Below are 19,645 nucleotides of genomic sequence, written 5' to 3' on the forward strand. Positions count from 1 at the left end.
TTGTAGTCATCGTCGTCGTCGTCGTCGTCGTCCTCCTCCTCCTCCTCCTCATCATCATCATCATCAGCAGCAGCAGCAGCATCATCTTTATTTGCATCCTTTTTTTTTACTTGGGATTCACAACTTATCAAGGCTGCACATGTGTTTCTATGTTTAGTTTTACTAATTAAAGCAGTATTTAAAAATGGAAATACTGGATTGCTGATGTCTATAGGCTGTGTAATCTTTGGTAATTTATTTTTTTGTGCGCCATTTTGGGACATTAAGTAATCTATATATATATATATATATATATATATATATATATATATAGAGAGAGAGAGAGAGAGAAATAGATTGATAGATAGATAGATAGATGTGTGCGCCCGGTTTTGCACGGTTGTAAAATACGTATAAATAGTATATTTTAATTAATGCAGAAACAGAATGCGCATGCGAGTAATATGTTTTTGGAAACAGTTCACTTCTTGTAAGAAAAAATACTCGAGCTGAGCTCGAAACCAAAACCTAAAGACAATGAGCAAAGTACGATAACCATTAGACTAGCTTGACACGTAATTTGTAAAATGTTTTCCAACGTACTTATTCTTAACATAAAGAAACTGTCACTTTCACAGCCGCGCATGCGCACTTGTGAACAGTTGACAACCAGATAAAAATACGACCACTCCCCACGTTCCAATTTTTGTATTTTTACCCATTACCAGCGCTTTTGCAGGATGAAAACGAGTTAAAAAAGTTTTAATTGTGAATGCCCTTTTTTTTTGTATATCAAAAATTCAAGTCACTAGATCAAAAGTTCGTTGATCACAAACGTTGAGAAGTGTCCTCACATACTCATTATTACTTTTATAGATATATAGATTACAGATTTGTGCCCTAGTATTTCTCGAAAAAAAGAAAAAATAAGAAGCAAAGTCATGCAGCCCCCAAGCGTCCATAGACAGGAAAATACCGCGCAATTTATCTTTAGCAGTTTTCTCAAAATATTAAACAATGTAAAACGTTATTGCAATTTGTGTTGTTTGAGAAAATGCCGTTTTTGATGCAAATTAATCGAACTAAATAATAAATTATAATTGGAATTCAATGTTATAAAATATATCTTTGCTTAGATTATTTGTAGACATTTATGCAGACGACACCACAATCTATGACAACATTTCAAAGGCCAGCAATGACCAAGATATTTCTGATCTTCTCTCTTCTGATCTAGAGAACGCCGTACAATGGGGAAAACGGTGGCTAGTTCATTTTAATGCATCGAAAACCAAGCTTCTCACTTTTCATTTCTATCGCTCTGACCCTTGTGACGCCCTAATGTAAATGAATGCTCTCGTCTTGAGCAACCTTTATGTTTTCTCATGCTTCTGGGACTGGCCTTCATTCCTGATTTGAAATTAAATCCACAGCTCCTAACTTTTACCAAAATTGCTTCAGTAGATATTTCACTTCCAATGCAATCCTATATGTATAAGAACCAAGTACACCCTAAAATGGAGTACCGTTTCCACATCGTAGCAGGAGTTGCTGGGCGCGCTCTATCCAAAACAGGTTTCGAAACCTAGTAGGTGATGCCTCTTTGTCTTCCCTGCAAACTCTTTCCCACATAAGAAACATTGCGAGTCTGTCTCTGCTCTATCGTTATTTTCATGACAAGCGTTCGACTGATCTACAATCCATCGTTCCCATTTGCAGAACTTTTGTAAAAAACACTCGACTAGTTACAAGCACTAGACACGATTTCCTCGCTCTCTATCTGTGCCTAAATCTAAATGCAGATTCCATGAACAAAGCTTCTTTATCGGAACTTCCTGCTTGTAGAACACTGTTTCGCTAACCGGCTTCCCCGTTGAATACAACATGTTCTTGTCGCGCTGTCCTCATTAATAATCAAATTCTACCCAAATTACACTATTATCGATTACTACATTACCAAATTAAATTAATTAACACTTATCCTCACCTTAAAGTCTTGATAAATGGTGACTCTTAAATAGAAAAAAAATGAGAAACTCACTAATATTTTTTGCCTTGTTGACGGCAGATAAGAATATTAGAAATGTTTTGAGAATTTTCTATTTAGAATATATTAATGCGGCGTTTTAATATTGGTATTAGTGCGATTAATATCCGAACTTTATACATGGAAAATAACATCGTAAACATTTTTTAGATAATCATTGCCAGCTAATATGAAACGGCGCTTGATAAAGAATATAAAACCGACAATAGATTTCATTATTAATAGATAAATATATAAGAACGGAATATTAACGGAATAACACCAGCTAACGTGGTTTACTGCATGGGTATTTCGTTCTCGTAAATTATTAACTTATTTATGCATTTGCTGCAGGTAAGGGCATTAATAATTTGAAATGTTAGCCAACCAATATAACAGACCGTCATACATCATTTTGCAAAGAGTGAAGTCTATTGTGAAGAAACGGACGAAAGAAGTGAAGAAGTTTATTGAAAACATATGCTCTTACATCAATTCATATTAACTAACACATACGCACCTGTCTATATGTCGCATATTTTATGTAAACATCAGAAATATTAAGACACATGAATGGGAGAGTATCGTACGCTTCTGGAAATTGATATTGTGTGGTTGTTACCATACAATGGAAATTTTAACTCATGTCGAACTAATTCAGTTCATTGATTCTACTTGCCAGTCCCATAATTTATTTGCAGACTCTTATTCTCATCTTCATAATTGTGGTCGTTTCACGACGTTTCGGCAAACTTTTCTTTTTTTTTACACAGTGATCACCACTTATCAAGGCCCGGAAGCCACTCAGGGATAAGGGTTATTGCAAGTATATTACATTAGTGTGGAGATTTGATGAAGTGTTTAATTAAGGGGCGGTTCATTAGGAATTTGTTAACATTGGACTTGAAGACATCCAAGTTGTAGTCCGGAGGGAAGCAGGCAGACGGAACAGAGTTCCACAGGCGTGCAGTTCTAAGAAAGAAGAAACTATTCATCTGACCTTCAGATGGTTAACCAAGACGGGATAGGAATACTGAGTCTCTTAACTATATCCTCAGTAATTACTGCCTTCCATATACGGCACAATTACGTTGACACACCGGTTCTCGCTAGATCACCGAAGTTAAGCAACGTTGAACCTGGCTACTACAAGATTTGTAACCATTTGGGAAGGTGAGACGCTGTATGTACCGCGAGCTAAAATACCAGGTTGAGAAACTGGCGCGGTTTATCCTTCTCTCGAGTGTAGTGATGGCGTCACGATAAAAAATACTCTTGATAGCCCTGGCAAAGCATCAGGTATTCAGCTTCGGACAAGATTTGAATTGCACTGCAAACTCGTGTAGTGAGTTCAATCTCGGCTCAGTCGCACTGGATTGGATGGATAGTTGTTGTCGTCTCACCACGTTTTGGTCAACTAATCTATGGCCGGCTTTGGCTAGGATTGGAACCGCTATTTTGAGATAATGCTCACTTGGAACCGTAGAAACTCAACGCTTTTATCCATTGCACCACGGCCAACTATTCCTCTGGTATTCGTCAGGTTGTTAAATGCGACGGTATAGGAATGCTGAACTCTTAACTGTACTCTCAGTAATTACTGCCTTTCACAGTTGTCATCGTCTCACCACATTTTGGTTAAACAACAACTATAAAGATGAAGATAACAGTTTGCAAATAAATAAATAAATAAATAAATAAATAAATAAATTACAAATTACTCATCTCAAAGAATTCCAATGATAAAATAAGCTAATATTTATGTATATTTTTTATTGTTTTACGATCACAATAATTCATTTGTTTGGTTAAAATAATTACGGCATATCAATCATGTTGTTAGTTATTTCAGAATTTTACTTTGTATGTAGGTTGTCATTGCTCAGCGAAGTTAAAATTCTATTCATAACTTTGTGTTTTTTACATCAGTGTATCTTCTCGAACTAAGGAATATTCTGGTCGCAATTGGTTTCTATACGGATTTTCAACTGGACCGTTTGTTTATTATTTTATGGAAGTCGATTACAATCGTGCTTTCAGTCATGTGGCATTAAGTTTATTTTATAATTTATTCTTGGTTATTATTTTTTTAGTTAAGATAGAAACTTTAATTTCCAGAAAATTTCCAATTTGGACTTAATCAAATTAAAGGCAATTAATCGTTAAGCAGCGTGTCCATGCGAATGTGTGAGTTCTCGGCCTTTCAAATGCGTAGTATTAATTCTTATCACACTGATACACACACACACACACACACGCACACACATACACACACACAAACATATATATAGATATATATATTTATTTATTTATAATGGACCATATCAAGTTACAGTCTATTAACGTTTCGTCTTTATTGTACGACTTCTTCTCGATGAATGGATCCTCTATTCATTCATCTAGAAAAAAATCTTACGATAAAGACGAAACGTTGATGACGTTGTTCCTTTTTTATCTCTCTATTTCGTCGGAATACTATTTCTATAATTCTCATCTAATTTACAACACTCACTACGTCTCACTCTATTTGTCTGTCTGTCTTCATATTTTTAAACTCTGTCTCCACTGAAACGAAAAGTTACAAAGCAAATAGTTGGAGTCTTTTATGAACGGTCTTTTTATGGGTAACCGGTTAACATTGATTTAAAGGGCCGAAAGGGGTCAAAGTTGAAAGTATCCTTATATATCCTGTACATTCATCTTAGTTTATTTGAATGCTAGACTTTCGCTTTCGGTTTCGTTTTAGCTAGTGGCGCCCAAATATTTTTTCCTTCACAATCACGACTCTATAATAGTATATAGGAAATCTGGACAAATTAAAATATTATACCTAAGTGTATTTTACGACCGGGCATAGCCAGGCGCCCTTCGCTAGTCTTATATATATATATATATATATATATATATATATATATATATATATATATATATATATATATACACTGAGGAAGATCAAAGGATCGGTCGAAAATTATGTGCTTTTGAAGGAAACATTCTTGTTTTTTACAAAAGACTTTTTGTATTCCTACACGTCAACACACAGGAAATAAATACAGAAAAGATATAAACATTTATATATTTTTTGATTTTTTATTCATACATATAAAAATATATATGTATATATATATATGTCTCGTGTTGCCGAGTTCGAATCGTTCGACCGGTGTTAATCGTGCCACCATACACTGAAGATCCCCGAAAGGATGAAACACTAGTGTCTGTAGGTATTTAATTATTATAGTAAAAAAATAATTACGACAGCCTCTTTAAGAAATTCGTTTCTTATCGTTGAGCACTTTCAGTTGAATTAAAGTCGGTCAATTTAGCTCTTATGCATAGGTCATCGTATAACGATTACATCACTATCTGACTGACGTAAAGAACATTTTAAATTAAAATATTTAAATTCAACGTTATTTCACGCAGTTAATGGTAGCCGAGTGGATACGGCCTTTGCTAATCGAGCCAGAGATGTCTCGTGTTGCCGAGTTCGAATCATTCGACTGGTGTTAATCGTGACACCCTGCACTGAAGATTCCCGAAAGGATGAAACACTAGTGTCCGTGGGTATTTAATTATTATAGTAAAGAAATATATATATATATATATATATATATATATATATATATATATATATATATATATATATATATATATATAATCTGGGAAGTATTTAAACTTATAAAACGAACTTTTAATAAAAAGTTCTGAATTTGAAAACTCTTTGCATTTAATTCAATTAATCTCTTGCAAACATTACATTAGTTTTTGACCGAGAGTTTTCTTTTGTGTGTTTAATAATATTGTTTCAGGAATATAAAAAAAAACATAATAGTATGCTATCACATAGCTTCTCACTAATGTTGATAAAACATCACTTCCTTTTAAAACGAGATAATACACCTTTCCTATATCAGACCTATTTTTTTCTTTATGTAATATTTTGTCATACATCCATACATATTGACTATTTTCAATAATTCTATTTTCAATACTTCTATTTTCAAAAATTCTATTTTCCATAATTCTATTTTCAACAATTCCATTTTCAATAATTCTATTTTCAACAATTCTATTTTAATTCTATTTTCAATAATTCCATTTTCAATAATTCTGTTTTATTAATAAATACGAAATCTACATTATTAAAAAATATCATATTTAAGCGTATTTTACGACCGGGCAATGTCGGGCGGCTTGCTTGTAACTATATAAAACGTAAATACTTTTATATAGCGTGCGATAACAGTGTGTTCGAACAGATTTAATACATTTTTAATATATATATATATATATATATATATATATATATATATATATATATATATATATTATATATATTATTATAATGTGTTTCGAACACCTGCATAAAATATTTTATCTTTTATCATCAAAACTTGAATGTCCATAGAATGATAAATGACAAGTTTATGTGTGACGTATTGTAGCGGGTTTTATAAAAGTAAATGTTTACTATTCGAGATTTTATGCTGGGTAATTCACACCCTGGGAATTTGAGTTGATCGGTACGAGAAAGTAACGGAGGGACATATGCATGAATAAGCTTGATGACTAGTGGTATTACGTATTTGAGTATAGAATTGTGAGTTTTACAAATATAAGTATTTCAATAATTGAGCACCACGTATGCATTTGCTGATGAGAAAAAAAACGGAAACTGTTATTGAATCAAATTCTATACACGTTTTGCCGGAGACTTATTATTCATGAATAAACGCATTTCAATCCACAACATTCTAATCGTCTAATTATGTCTGTTTATTTTTTACAGAACAGCTATTCAGAATTGGAATGATAAATTGGTTTGGAAGTAAAGAGAATGTATGACATGTTTTTCTCTTGTTATTTGGAATTCTTTCTCCAAAGGAATCCGTGACGTTTTAACAAATTGCGAAAAGCCGCAAATTTAAAATATACTTTGGCTTCATGTCTTGAAAATAAATAATTAAATATTTAAAAAGCAAATGGCTTTTTTATTCTATTACTTTTATGTGTTTAAAAAATATATATATATTAATAAAATGACAAAATTATTCCACCAGCAAATTAGCAATATTATAATAGAAAGTTGCATTTCCGTTTGTCAAAATCCTTGTCTGTGTAGTTGTATTTAAAATTTTAATTCTAACCAGCAACCACTTATCGAGGCCAAATTTACTCGAAGATAAGGGTCATAGAGATTGTCAGGTGGATTACGAATAACCTACTGAAAACGATGAATAAAGAGAACAAAATATAATTACTTATGAGGAGGGGTCGATAAATATTTGTTGATATTGTACAAGATGACCACGTTGTAGCATAAAAGCAGAAGTATAGTCGCAAATTATTCAACAGATTTGTGGTCTTGAAATATTTTGCGTTTGTGGAAATCCTGTTTGGTTGTATGTACACGGATAGATGAATTGAATGTTTTTTGCAAGTTGTTGCTGCAGTGGTACAATACAAGTTCTCGCTGTGAGTGTTTTTTACGAGTTGTTGCTGTAGTGGTAGAATACAAGTTCTCGTTGAGAATGTTTTTTGCGAATTGTTGTTGTAGTGGTAGAATACAAGTTCTCGCTGTAAGTGTTTTTTGCGAATTGTTGCTGTAGTGGTAGAATAGAAAGTCTCGTTGTGAATGTTTTTTGCGAGTTGTTGCTGTAGTGGTAGAATACAAGTTCTCGCTGTGAATGTTTTTTGCAAGTTGTTGCTGCAGTGGTACAATACAAGTTCTCGCTGTGAGTGTTTTTTACGAGTTGTTGCTGTAGTGGTAGAATACAAGTTTTCGCTGTGAATGTTTTTTGCGATTTGTTGATGTAGTGGTAGAATACAAGTTTTCGTTGTGAAAGTTTTTTTGCGAGTTGTTGCTGTAGTGGAAGAATACAAGTTTTCGTTGTAAGTGTTTTTTTGCGAGTTGTTGCTGTAGTGGTAGAATACAAGTTTTCGCTGTAAGTGTTTTTTGCGAATTGTTGCTGTAGTGGTAGAATACAAGTTTTCGCTGTAAGTGTTTTTTGCGAATTGCTGCTGTAGTGGTAGAATACAAGTTTTCGCTGTAAGTGTTTTTTGCGAGTTGTTGCTGTAGTGGTAGAATAGAAGCTCTCGTTGTGAATGTTTTTTGCGAGTTGTTGCTGTAGTAGTAGAATAGAAGCTCTCGTTGTGAATGTTTTTTCTCGCTGGGAATGTTTTTTACGAGTTGTTGCTGTAGTGGGAGAATACAAGTTTTCGCTGTAAGTGTTTTTTGCGAATTGTTGCTGTAGTGGTAGAATACAAGTTTTCCCTGTAAGTGTTTTTTGCGAGTTGTTGCTGTAGTGGTAGAATACAAGTTTTCGCTGTAAGTGTTTTTTGCGATGTGTTGCTGTAGTGGTAGAATACAAATTTTCGCTGTAAGTGTTTTTTGCGAATTGTTGCTGTAGTGGTAGAATAGAAGCTCTCGTTGTGAATGTTTTTTGCGAGTTGTTGCTGTAGTAGTAGAATACAAGTTCTCGCTGTGAATGTTTTTTGCAAGTTGTTGCTGCAGTGGTACAATACAAGTTCTCGCTGTGAGTGTTTTTTACGAGTTGTTGCTGTAGCGGTAGAATACAAGTTCTCGCTGTGAATGTTTTTTGCGAATTGTTGCTGTAGTGGTAGAATACAAGTTCTCGTTGAGAATGTTTTTTGCGATTTGTTGATGTAGTGGAAGAATACAAGTTTTCGTTGTGAAAGTTTTTTTGCGAATTGTTGCTGTAGTGGTAGAATACAAGTTTTCGTTGTAAGTGTTTTTTGCGAGTTGTTGCTGTAGTGGTAGAATACAAGTTTTCGTTGTAAGTGTTTTTTGCGAGTTGTTGCTGTAGTGGTCGAACACAAGTTTTCGCTGTAAGTGTTTTTTGCGAATTGCTGCTGTAGTGGTAGAATACAAGTTTTCGCTGTAAGTGTTTTTTGCGAGTTGTTGCTGTAGTGGTAGAATATAAGCTCTCGTTGTGAATGTTTTTTGCGAGTTGTTGCTGTAGTAGTAGAATACAAGTTCTCGCTGTGAATGTTTTTTGCGAGTTGTTGCTGTAGTGGTAGAATACAAGTTTTCGCTGTGAATGTTTTTTGCGAATTGTTGCTGTAGTGGTAGAATACAAGTTCTCGCTGGGAATGTTTCTTACGAGTTGTTGCTGTAGTGGGAGAATACAAGTTTTCGCTGTAAGTGTTTTTTGCGAATTGTTGCTGTAGTGGTAGAATACAAGTTTTCCCTGTAAGTGTTTTTTGCGAGTTGTTGCTGTAGTGGTAGAATACAAGTTTTCGCTGTAAGTGTTTTTTGCGATGTGTTGCTGTAGTGGTAGAATACAAGTTTTTGCTGTAAGTGTTTTTTTCGAATTGTTGCTGTAGTGGTAGAATACAAGTTTTCGTTGTAAGTGTTTTTTGCGAGTTGTTGCTGTAGTAGTAGAATACAATTTTCGCTGTAAGTGTTTTTTGCGAGTTGTTGCTGTAGTGGTAGAATATAAGTTTTTACTGTAAGTGTTTTTGCGAGTTGTTGCTGTAGTGGTAGAATACAAGTTTTCGCTGTAAGTGTTTTTGCGAGTTGTTGCTGTAGTGGTAGAATACAAGTTTTTACTGTAAGTGTTTTTTGCGAATTGTTGCGGTAGTGGTAGAATACAAGTTTTCGCTGTAAGTGTTTTTTGCGAATTGTTGCTGTAGTGGTAGAATACAAGTTTTTGCTGTAAGTGTTTTTTGCGAGTTGTTGCTGTAGTGGTAGAATACAAGTTTTTACTGTAAGTTTTTTTTGCGAATTGTTGCGGTAGTGGTAGAATACAAGTTTTCGCTGTAAGTGTTTTTTGCGAATTGTTGCTGTAGTGGTAGAATACAAGTTTTTGCTGTAAGTGTTTTTTGCGAGTTGTTGCTGTAGTGGTAGAATACAAGTTTTCGTTGTAAGTGTTTTTTGCGAGTTGTTGCTGTAGTGGTAGAATACAAGTTTTCGCTGTAAGTGTTTTTTGCGAATTGTTACTGTAGTGATAGAATACTTGTTTTCGTTGTAAGTGTTTTTTTGCGAGTTGTTGCTGTAGTGGTAGAATACAAGTTTTCGCTGTAAGTGTTTTTTGCGAATTGTTGATGTAGTGGTAGAATACAAGTTTTCGCTGTAAGTGTTTTTTGCGAGTTGTTGCTGTAGTGGTAGAATACAAGTTTTTACTGTAAGTGTTTTTTGCGAATTGTTGCGGTAGTGGTAGAATACATGTTTTCGCTGTAAGTGTTTTTTGCGAATTGTTGCTGTAGTGATAGAATACAAGTTTTTGCTGTAAGTGTTTTTTGCGAGTTGTTGCTGTAGTGGTAGAATACAAGTTTTCGCTGTAAGTGTTTTTTGCGAATTGTTGCTGTAGTGGTAGAATACAAGTTTTTGCTGTAAGTGTTTTTTGCGAGTTGTTGCTGTAGTGGTAGAATACAAGTTTTCGTTGTAAGTGTTTTTTGCGAGTTGTTGCTGTAGTGGTAGAATACAAGTTTTCGCTGTAAGTGTTTTTTACGAATTGTTGCGGTAGTGGTAGAATACAAGTTTTCGTTGTAAGTGTTTTTTGCGAATTGTTGCTGTAGTGATAGAATACAAGTTTTCGCTGTAAGTGTTTTTTGCGAATTGTTGATGTAGTGGTAGAATACAAGTTTTCGCTGTAAGTGTTTTTTACGAATTGTTGCGGTAGTTGTAGAATACAAGTTTTCGCTGTAAGTGTTTTTTGCGAATTGTTGCTGTAGTGGTAGAATACAAGTTTTTGCTGTAAGTGTTTTTTGCGAGTTGTTGCTGTAGTGGTAGAATACAAGTTTTCGTTGTAAGTGTTTTTTGCGAGTTGTTGCTGTAGTGGTAGAATACAAGTTTTCGCTGTAAGTGTTTTTTACGAATTGTTGCGGTAGTGGTAGAATACAAGTTTTCGTTGTAAGTGTTTTTTGCGAATTGTTGATGTAGTGGTAGAATACAAGTTTTCGTTGTAAGTGTTTTTTGCGAATTGTTGATGTAGTAGTAGAATACAAGTTTTCGCTGTAAGTGTTTTTTACGAATTGTTGCGGTAGTGGTAGAATACAAGTTTTCGTTGTAAGTGTTTTTTGCGAGTTGTTGCTGTAGTGGTAGAATACAAGTTTTCGTTGTAAGTGTTTTTTGCGAATTGTTGATGTAGTAGTAGAATACAAGTTTTTGCTGTAAGTGTTTTTTGCGAGTTGTTGCTGTAGTGGTAGAATACAAGTTTTCGTTGTAAGTGTTTTTTGCGAGTTGTTGCTGTAGTGGTAGAATACAAGTTTTCGCTGTAAGTGTTTTTTACGAGTTGTTGCTGTAGTGGTAGAATACAAGTTTTCGTTGTAAGTGTTTTTTGCGAATTGTTGCTGTAGTGATAGAATACAAGTTTTTGCTGTAAGTGTTTTTTGCGAATTGTTGCGGTAGTGGTAGAATACAAGTTTTCGCTGTAAGTGTTTTTTGCGAATTGTTGCTGTAGTGATAGAATACAAGTTTTTGCTGTAAGTGTTTTTTGCGAGTTGTTGCTGTAGTGGTAGAATACAAGTTTTCGCTGTAAGTGTTTTTTGCGAATTGTTGCTGTAGTGGTAGAATACAAGTTTTTGCTGTAAGTGTTTTTTACGAGTTGTTGCTGTAGTAGTAGAATACAAGTTTTCGTTGTAGGTGTTTTTGCGAGTTGTTGCTGTAGTGGTAGAATACAAGTTTTCGCTGTAAGTGTTTTTTGCGAATTGTTACTGTAGTGATAGAATACAAGTTTTCGTTGTAAGTGTTTTTTTGCGAGTTGTTGCTGTAGTGGTAGAATACAAGTTTTCGCTGTAAGTGTTTTTTACGAATTGTTGCGGTAGTGGTAGAATACAAGTTTTCGTTGTAAGTGTTTTTTGCGAATTGTTGATGTAGTGGTAGAATACAAGTTTTCGCTGTAAGTGTTTTTTACGAATTGTTGCGGTAGTGGTAGAATACAAGTTTTCGCTGTAAGTGTTTTTTGCGAATTGTTGCTGTAGTGGTAGAATACAAGTTTTCGCTGTAAGTGTTTTTTGCGAATTGTTGATGTAGTGGTAGAATACAAGTTTTTGCTGTAAGTGTTTTTTGCGAGTTGTTGCTGTAGTGGTAGAATACAAGTTTTCGTTGTAAGTGTTTTTTGCGAATTGTTGATGTAGTAGTAGAATACAAGTTTTCGCTGTAAGTGTTTTTTGCGAATTGTTGATGTAGTGGTAGAATACAAGTTTTCGCTGTAAGTGTTTTTTGCGAGTTGTTGCTGTAGTGGTAGAATACAAGTTTTCGTTGTAAGTGTTTTTTGCGAATTGTTGATGTAGTAGTAGAATACAAGTTTTCGCTGTAAGTGTTTTTTGCGAATTGTTGATGTAGTAGTGGAATACAAGTTTTTGCTGTAAGTGTTTTTTGCGAGTTGTTGCTGTAGTGGTAGAATACAAGTTTTCGCTGTAAGTGTTTTTTGCGAATTGTTGATGTAGTAGTAGAATACAAGTTTTCGCTGTAAGTGTTTTTTGCGAATTGTTGATGTAGTGGTAGAATACAAGTTTTCGCTGTAAGTGTTTTTTGCGAGTTGTTGCTGTAGTGGTAGAATACAAGTTTTCGTTGTAAGTGTTTTTTGCGAATTGTTGATGTAGTAGTAGAATACAAGTTTTCGCTGTAAGTGTTTTTTGCGAATTGTTGATGTAGTAGTAGAATACAAGTTTTTGCTGTAAGTGTTTTTTGCGAGTTGTTGCTGTAGTGGTAGAATACAAGTTTTCGTTGTAAGTGTTTTTTGCGAATTGTTGATGTAGTAGTAGAATACAAGTTTTCGCTGTAAGTGTTTTTTGCGAATTGTTGATGTAGTGGTAGAATACAAGTTTTCGCTGTAAGTGTTTTTTGCGAGTTGTTGCTGTAGTGGTAGAATACAAGTTTTCGTTGTAAGTGTTTTTTGCGAATTGTTGATGTAGTAGTAGAATACAAGTTTTCGCTGTAAGTGTTTTTTGCGAATTGTTGATGTAGTGGTAGAATACAAGTTTTCGCTGTAAGTGTTTTTTGCGAGTTGTTGCTGTAGTGGTAGAATACAAGTTTTCGTTGTAAGTGTTTTTTGCGAATTGTTGATGTAGTAGTAGAATACAAGTTTTCGCTGTAAGTGTTTTTTGCGAATTGTTGATGTAGTAGTAGAATACAAGTTTTTGCTGTAAGTGTTTTTTGCGAGTTGTTGCTGTAGTGGTAGAATACAAGTTTTCGTTGTAAGTGTTTTTTGCGAATTGTTGATGTAGTAGTAGAATACAAGTTTTCGCTGTAAGTGTTTTTTGCGAATTGTTGATGTAGTAGTAGAATACAAGTTTTTGCTGTAAGTGTTTTTTGCGAGTTGTTGCTGTAGTGGTAGAATACAAGTTTTCGTTGTAAGTGTTTTTTGCGAATTGTTGATGTAGTAGTAGAATACAAGTTTTCGCTGTAAGTGTTTTTTGCGAATTGTTGATGTAGTGGTAGAATACAAGTTTTCGCTGTAAGTGTTTTTTGCGAGTTGTTGCTGTAGTGGTAGAATACAAGTTTTCGTTGTAAGTGTTTTTTGCGAATTGTTGATGTAGTAGTAGAATACAAGTTTTCGCTGTAAGTGTTTTTTGCGAATTGTTGATGTAGTAGTAGAATAAAAGTTTTTGCTGTAAGTGTTTTTTGCGAGTTGTTGCTGTAGTGGTAGAATACAAGTTTTCGTTGTAAGTGTTTTTTGCGAATTGTTGATGTAGTAGTAGAATACAAGTTTTCGCTGTAAGTGTTTTTTGCGAATTGTTGATGTAGTAGTAGAATACAAGTTTTTGCTGTAAGTGTTTTTTGCGAGTTGTTGCTGTAGTGGTAGAATACAAGTTTTTACTGTAAGTGTTTTTTGCGAATTGTTGCGGTAGTGGTAGAATACAAGTTTTCGCTGTAAGTGTTTTTTGCGAATTGTTGCTGTAGTGATAGAATACAAGTTTTTGCTGTAAGTGTTTTTTGCGAGTTGTTGCTGTAGTGGTAGAATACAAGTTTTCGCTGTAAGTGTTTTTTGCGAATTGTTGCTGTAGTGGTAGAATACAAGTTTTTGCTGTAAGTGTTTTTTGCGAGTTGTTGCTGTAGTGGTAGAATGCAAGTTTTCGTTGTAAGAGTTTTTTTCGAGTTGTTGCTGTAGTGGTAAAATACAAGTTTTCGCTGTAAGTGTTTTTTACGAATTGTTGCGGTAGTGGTAGAATACAAGTTTTCGTTGTAAGTGTTTTTTGCGAATTGTTGCTGTAGTGATAGAATACAAGTTTTCGCTGTAAGTGTTTTTTGCGAATTGTTGATGTAGTGGTAGAATACAAGTTTTCGCTGTAAGTGTTTTTTACGAATTGTTGCGGTAGTGGTAGAATACAAGTTTTCGCTGTAAGTGTTTTTTGCGAATTGTTGCTGTAGTGGTAGAATACAAGTTTTTGCTGTAAGTGTTTTTTGCGAGTTGTTGCTGTAGTGGTAGAATACAAGTTTTCGTTGTAAGTGTTTTTTGCGAATTGTTGCGGTAGTGGTAGAATACAAGTTTTCGCTGTAAGTGTTTTTTACGAATTGTTGCGGTAGTGGTAGAATACAAGTTTTCGTTGTAAGTGTTTTTTGCGAATTGTTGATGTAGTGGTAGAATACAAGTTTTCGTTGTAAGTGTTTTTTGCGAATTGTTGATGTAGTGGTAGAATACAAGTTTTCGCTGTAAGTGTTTTTTACGAATTGTTGCGGTAGTGGTAGAATACAAGTTTTCGCTGTAAGTGTTTTTTGCGAATTGTTGATGTAGTGGTAGAATACAAGTTTTTGCTGTAAGTGTTTTTTACGAGTTGTTGCTGTAGTGGTAGAATACAAGTTTTCGTTGTAAATGTTTTTTGCGAGTTGTTGCTGTAGTGGTAGAATACAAGTTTTCGTTGTAAGTGTTTTTTGCGAATTGTTGATGTAGTAGTAGAATACAAGTTTTTGCTGTAAGTGTTTTTTGCGAGTTGTTGCTGTAGTGGTAGAATACAAGTTTTCGTTGTAAGTGTTTTTTGCGAGTTGTTGCTGTAGTGGTAGAATACAAGTTTTCGCTGTAAGTGTTTTTTACGAGTTGTTGCTGTAGTGGTAGAATACAAGTTTTCGTTGTAAGTGTTTTTTGCGAATTGTTGCTGTAGTGATAGAATACAAGTTTTTGCTGTAAGTGTTTTTTGCGAATTGTTGCGGTAGTGGTAGAATACAAGTTTTCGCTGTAAGTGTTTTTTGCGAATTGTTGCTGTAGTGATAGAATACAAGTTTTTGCTATAAGTGTTTTTTGCGAGTTGTTGCTGTAGTGGTAGAATACAAGTTTTCGCTGTAAGTGTTTTTTGCGAATTGTTGCTGTAGTGGTAGAATACAAGTTTTTGCTGTAAGTGTTTTTTGCGAGTTGTTGCTGTAGTGGTAGAATACAAGTTTTCGTTGTAAGTGTTTTTTGCGAGTTGTTGCTGTAGTGGTAGAATACAAGTTTTCGCTGTAAGTGTTTTTTGCGAATTGTTACTGTAGTGATAGAATACAAGTTTTCGCTGTAAGTGTTTTTTTGCTAGTTGTTGCTGTAGTGGTAGAATACAAGTTTTCGCTGTAAGTGTTTTTTACGAATTGTTGCGGTAGTGGTAGAATACAAGTTTTCGTTGTAAGTGTTTTTTGCGAATTGTTGATGTAGTGGTAGAATACAAGTTTTCGCTGTAAGTGTTTTTTACGAATTGTTGCGGTAGTGGTAGAATACAAGTTTTCGCTGTAAGTGTTTTTTGCGAATTGTTGCTGTAGTGGTAGAATACAAGTTTTCGCTGTAAGTGTTTTTTGCGAATTGTTGATGTAGTGGTAGAATACAAGTTTTTGCTGTAAGTGTTTTTTACGAGTTGTTGCTGTAGTGGTAGAATACAAGTTTTCGTTGTAAGTGTTTTTTGCGAGTTGTTGCTGTAGTGGTAGAATACAAGTTTTCGTTGTAAGTGTTTTTTGCGAATTGTTGATGTAGTAGTAGAATACAAGTTTTTGCTGTAAGTGTTTTTTGCGAGTTGTTGCTGTAGTGGTAGAATACAAGTTTTCGTTGTAAGTGTTTTTTGCGAATTGTTGCTGTAGTGGTAGAATACAAGTTTTCGTTGTAAGTGTTTTTTGCGAATTGTTGATGTAGTGGTAGAATACAAGTTTTCGCTGTAAGTGTTTTTTACGAGTTGTTGATGTAGTGGTAGAATACAAGTTTTCGTTGTATGTGTTGTTTGCGAATTGTTGCTGTAGTGATAGAATACAAGTTTTCGTTGTAAGTGTTTTTTGCGAATTGTTGCTGTAGTGATAGAATCCAAGTTTTCCTTGTAAGTGTTTTTTACGAATTGTTGCTGTAGTGGTAGAATACAAGTTTTCGTTGTAAGTGTTTTTTGCGAATTGTTGCTGTAGTGATAGAATACAAGTTTTTGCTGTAAGTGTTTTTTGCGAATTGTTGCGGTAGTGGTAGAATACAAGTTTTCGCTGTAAGTGTTTTTTGCGAATTGTTGCTGTAGTGATAGAATACAAGTTTTTGCTGTAAGTGTTTTTTGCGAGTTGTTGCTGTAGTGGTAGAATACAAGTTTTCGTTGTAAGTGTTTTTTGCGAATTGTTGCTGTAGTGATAGAATACAAGTTTTCGCTGTAAGTGTTTTTTACGAGTTGTTGATGTAGTGGTAGAATACAAGTTTTCGCTGTAAGTGTTTTTTACGAGTTGTTGCTGTAGTGGTAGAATACAAGTTTTCGTTGTAAGTGTTTTTTGCGAATTGTTGCTGTAGTGATAGAATACAAGTTTTCGTTGTAAGTGTTTTTTGCGAATTGTTGATGTAGTAGTAGAATACAAGTTTTTGCTGTAAGTGTTTTTTGCGAGTTGTTGCTGTAGTGGTAGAATACAAGTTTTCGTTGTAAGTGTTTTTTGCGAGTTGTTGCTGTAGTGGTAGAATACAAGTTTTCGTTGTAAGTGTTTTTTGCGAGTTGTTGCTGTAGTGATAGAATACAATTTTCGTTGTAAGTGTTTTTTGCGAGTTGTTGCTGTAGTGGTAGAATACAAGTTTTCGTTGTAAGTGTTTTTTGCGAATTGTTGATGTAGTAGTAGAATACAAGTTTTTGCTGTAAGTGTTTTTTGCGAGTTGTTGCTGTAGTGGTAGAATACAAGTTTTCGCTGTAAGTGTTTTTTGCGAGTTGTTGATGTAGTGGTAGAATACAAGTTTTCGTTGTAAGTGTTTTTTGCGAGTTGTTGCTGTAGTGGTAGAATACAAGTTTTCGTTGTAAGTGTTTTTTGCGAATTGTTGCTGTAGTGATAGAATACAAGTTTTCGCTGTAAGTGTTTTTTGCGAGTTGTTGATGTAGTGGTAGAATACAAGTTTTCGCTGTAAGTGTTTTTTGCGAGTTGTTGCTGTAGTGGTAGAATACAAGTTTTCGTTGTAAGTGTTTTTTGCGAGTTGTTGCTGTAGTGGTAGAATACAAGTTTTCGTTGTAAGTGTTTTTTGCGAGTTGTTGATGTAGTGGTAGAATACAAGTTTTCGTTGTAAGTGTTTTTTGCGAATTGTTGCTGTAGTGATAGAATACAAGTTTTCGCTGTAAGTGTTTTTTACGAGTTGTTGATGTAGTGGTAGAATACAAGTTTTCGCTGTAAGTGTTTTTTACGAGTTGTTGCTGTAGTGGTAGAATACAAGTTTTCGTTGTAAGTGTTTTTTGCGAATTGTTGCTGTAGTGATAGAATACAAGTTTTTGCTGTAAGTGTTTTTTGCGAATTGTTGCGGTAGTGGTAGAATACAAGTTTTCGCTGTAAGTGTTTTTTGCGAATTGTTGCTGTAGTGATAGAATACAAGTTTTTGCTGTAAGTGTTTTTTGCGAGTTGTTGCTGTAGTGGTAGAATACAAGTTTTCGCTGTAAGTGTTTTTTGCGAATTGTTGCTGTAGTGGTAGAATACAAGTTTTTGCTGTAAGTGTTTTTTGCGAATTGTTACTGTAGTGATAGAATACAAGTTTTCGTTGTAAGTGTTTTTTTGCGAGTTGTTGCTGTAGTGGTAGAATACAAGTTTTCGCTGTAAGTGTTTTTTACGAGTTGTTGCTGTAGTGGTAGAATACAAGTTTTCGTTGTAAGTGTTTTTTACGAGTTGTTGCTGTAGTGGTAGAATACAAGTTCTCGCTGTAAGTGTCTTTTGCGAATTGTTGCTGTAGTGGTAGAACAGAAGTTCTCGTTGTGAATGTTTTTTGCGAGTTGTTGCTGTAGTGGTAGAATACAAGTTTTCGCTGTAAGTGTTTTTTACGAGTTGTTGCTGTAGTGGTTGAATGCAAGTTCTCGCTGTGAATGTTTTTTGCGAGTTGTTGCTTTAGTGGTAGAATACAAGTTCTCGCTGTGAATGTTTTATGGGCATTAATTTTAGACTGGATCTTAGTCGATAGGTTTCAATTAGATAATGATAAGCAACATATCATCCGTAGGGAAGGGAAAGAGATAATAAAAAGTCAAGACTGACAGAAGTAAACCATCTTAAGAGCACACTCTTATACTGGGGTAGGCCTGGATCAGAGTCTGTTTCTTAACGAAGCCAGAGAGTTATCCACTAAATTTTTCTGGTCTTTTAACCAATAAATTGAATATAATTCTTTTCGTTTCGACGTGGAATTAAACTTTGTAATTTTAGATAATTTACATAATTTCTATACTGTGTTCCACTGTATACTTTTCTTTTCTGCTACAATATGAAATTCTATTTTCTATAAGAAACCAGTATTTTTTGTAGTTGAAGCTCTTTTACCTCAAGCATTTTTACATCCTTTATTGTCAGACCACCACGTTTTTCATATACTTCCCATTATTAAACGGCAGTCATTCGTTTCTAGTAAAATGAAACCCAAAAATCTTGTCAAACAATTTCTTGTTTCATTTTACTACAAGCAAAGTTCCCACAACGTTTATTGGAGCTAACAGTTGCCGTTTAAATGAGATGCATAAATAATCGAGTGTCAAATGTAATTTTCCTTTACTTCTCAAATTTGGAGTTCTTAAAAAGTAAACGACATTAATGTTCCTCTCACTAACTTACCAGGTAAGTGTATTATAGTATATCTTTTGTGGTCTCTGAGTTTTACCGAATTCCAAGACAAGAATTCATCTGCGTTAATGAAGTATCCAGCTTTGTATTATTACTATGTGCTACACTACCGGGTGCAATATTCATTTATTGTGCGGCAGCCATAACGAGCAGATCTGATTTGGGCTGCGAATAATGTTACTTTGAATATTTAGTCATTTACAATTGTATTTTGTAATTCTGAATTACAAAATACAATTGGTTTTTTACTCAATTATGGCTGACGGAACGAGAGCATGCTATCTCCATAGGTTAATTGAAAGAGTTCCGCCCAAATTTCCGTGCACAAGTCTGAGTTCGCCAGAAAGATTCATGAGTCCGTTAAGATACACACGAAGAAGGTCGGAGATTTCATCGATCTAAATGTGGTGAAAAAAAACTCAAGATGGGGACAGTAGTGCGAAGGATCCAAATAATACGCATAATCAATCCTCATCTCAAAAATTCAGAAACGGAATATTTATTAATCGTTAACATTTTTATTAAATCGCATTCTGTTCAGTAGTTTATCCAATAGTATCCAGAATAACATATTCTTTATTTTTTTTTCGCTATTATTTCATTTTATATCGTTGCAATCAAAAACTCTTTTACGATATTACTATTTTTATCTGATCTGCTAACTTGTCCCAAGATAC

The 19,645-nt window shown here is 34.4% G+C and overlaps 1 protein-coding gene across 2 annotated transcripts in view; it reads left to right on the forward strand.

Annotated features, from left to right (window-relative positions):
- LOC145266671 (uncharacterized) overlaps positions 1-19,645 on the forward strand; it is a 324,969-nt gene that overhangs the window by 220,127 nt on the left and 85,197 nt on the right. The window contains exon 3 of one of the 2 annotated variants that reach the window (XM_080122609.1): positions 5,432-5,568. The exons of the other annotated variant lie outside the window; for it this stretch is intronic. The gene's annotated coding sequence lies outside the window, so the exon portion shown is untranslated. The remainder of the gene's footprint in view (positions 1-5,431; positions 5,569-19,645) is intronic. 2 annotated transcript variants of the gene reach the window in all.

The sequence above is a fragment of the Euprymna scolopes genome, chromosome 4, assembly GCF_053919585.1.
Source record: "Euprymna scolopes isolate OS-2025 chromosome 4, ASM5391958v1, whole genome shotgun sequence".
In the NCBI taxonomy this organism is placed as follows: domain Eukaryota; kingdom Metazoa; phylum Mollusca; class Cephalopoda; order Sepiida; family Sepiolidae; genus Euprymna; species Euprymna scolopes.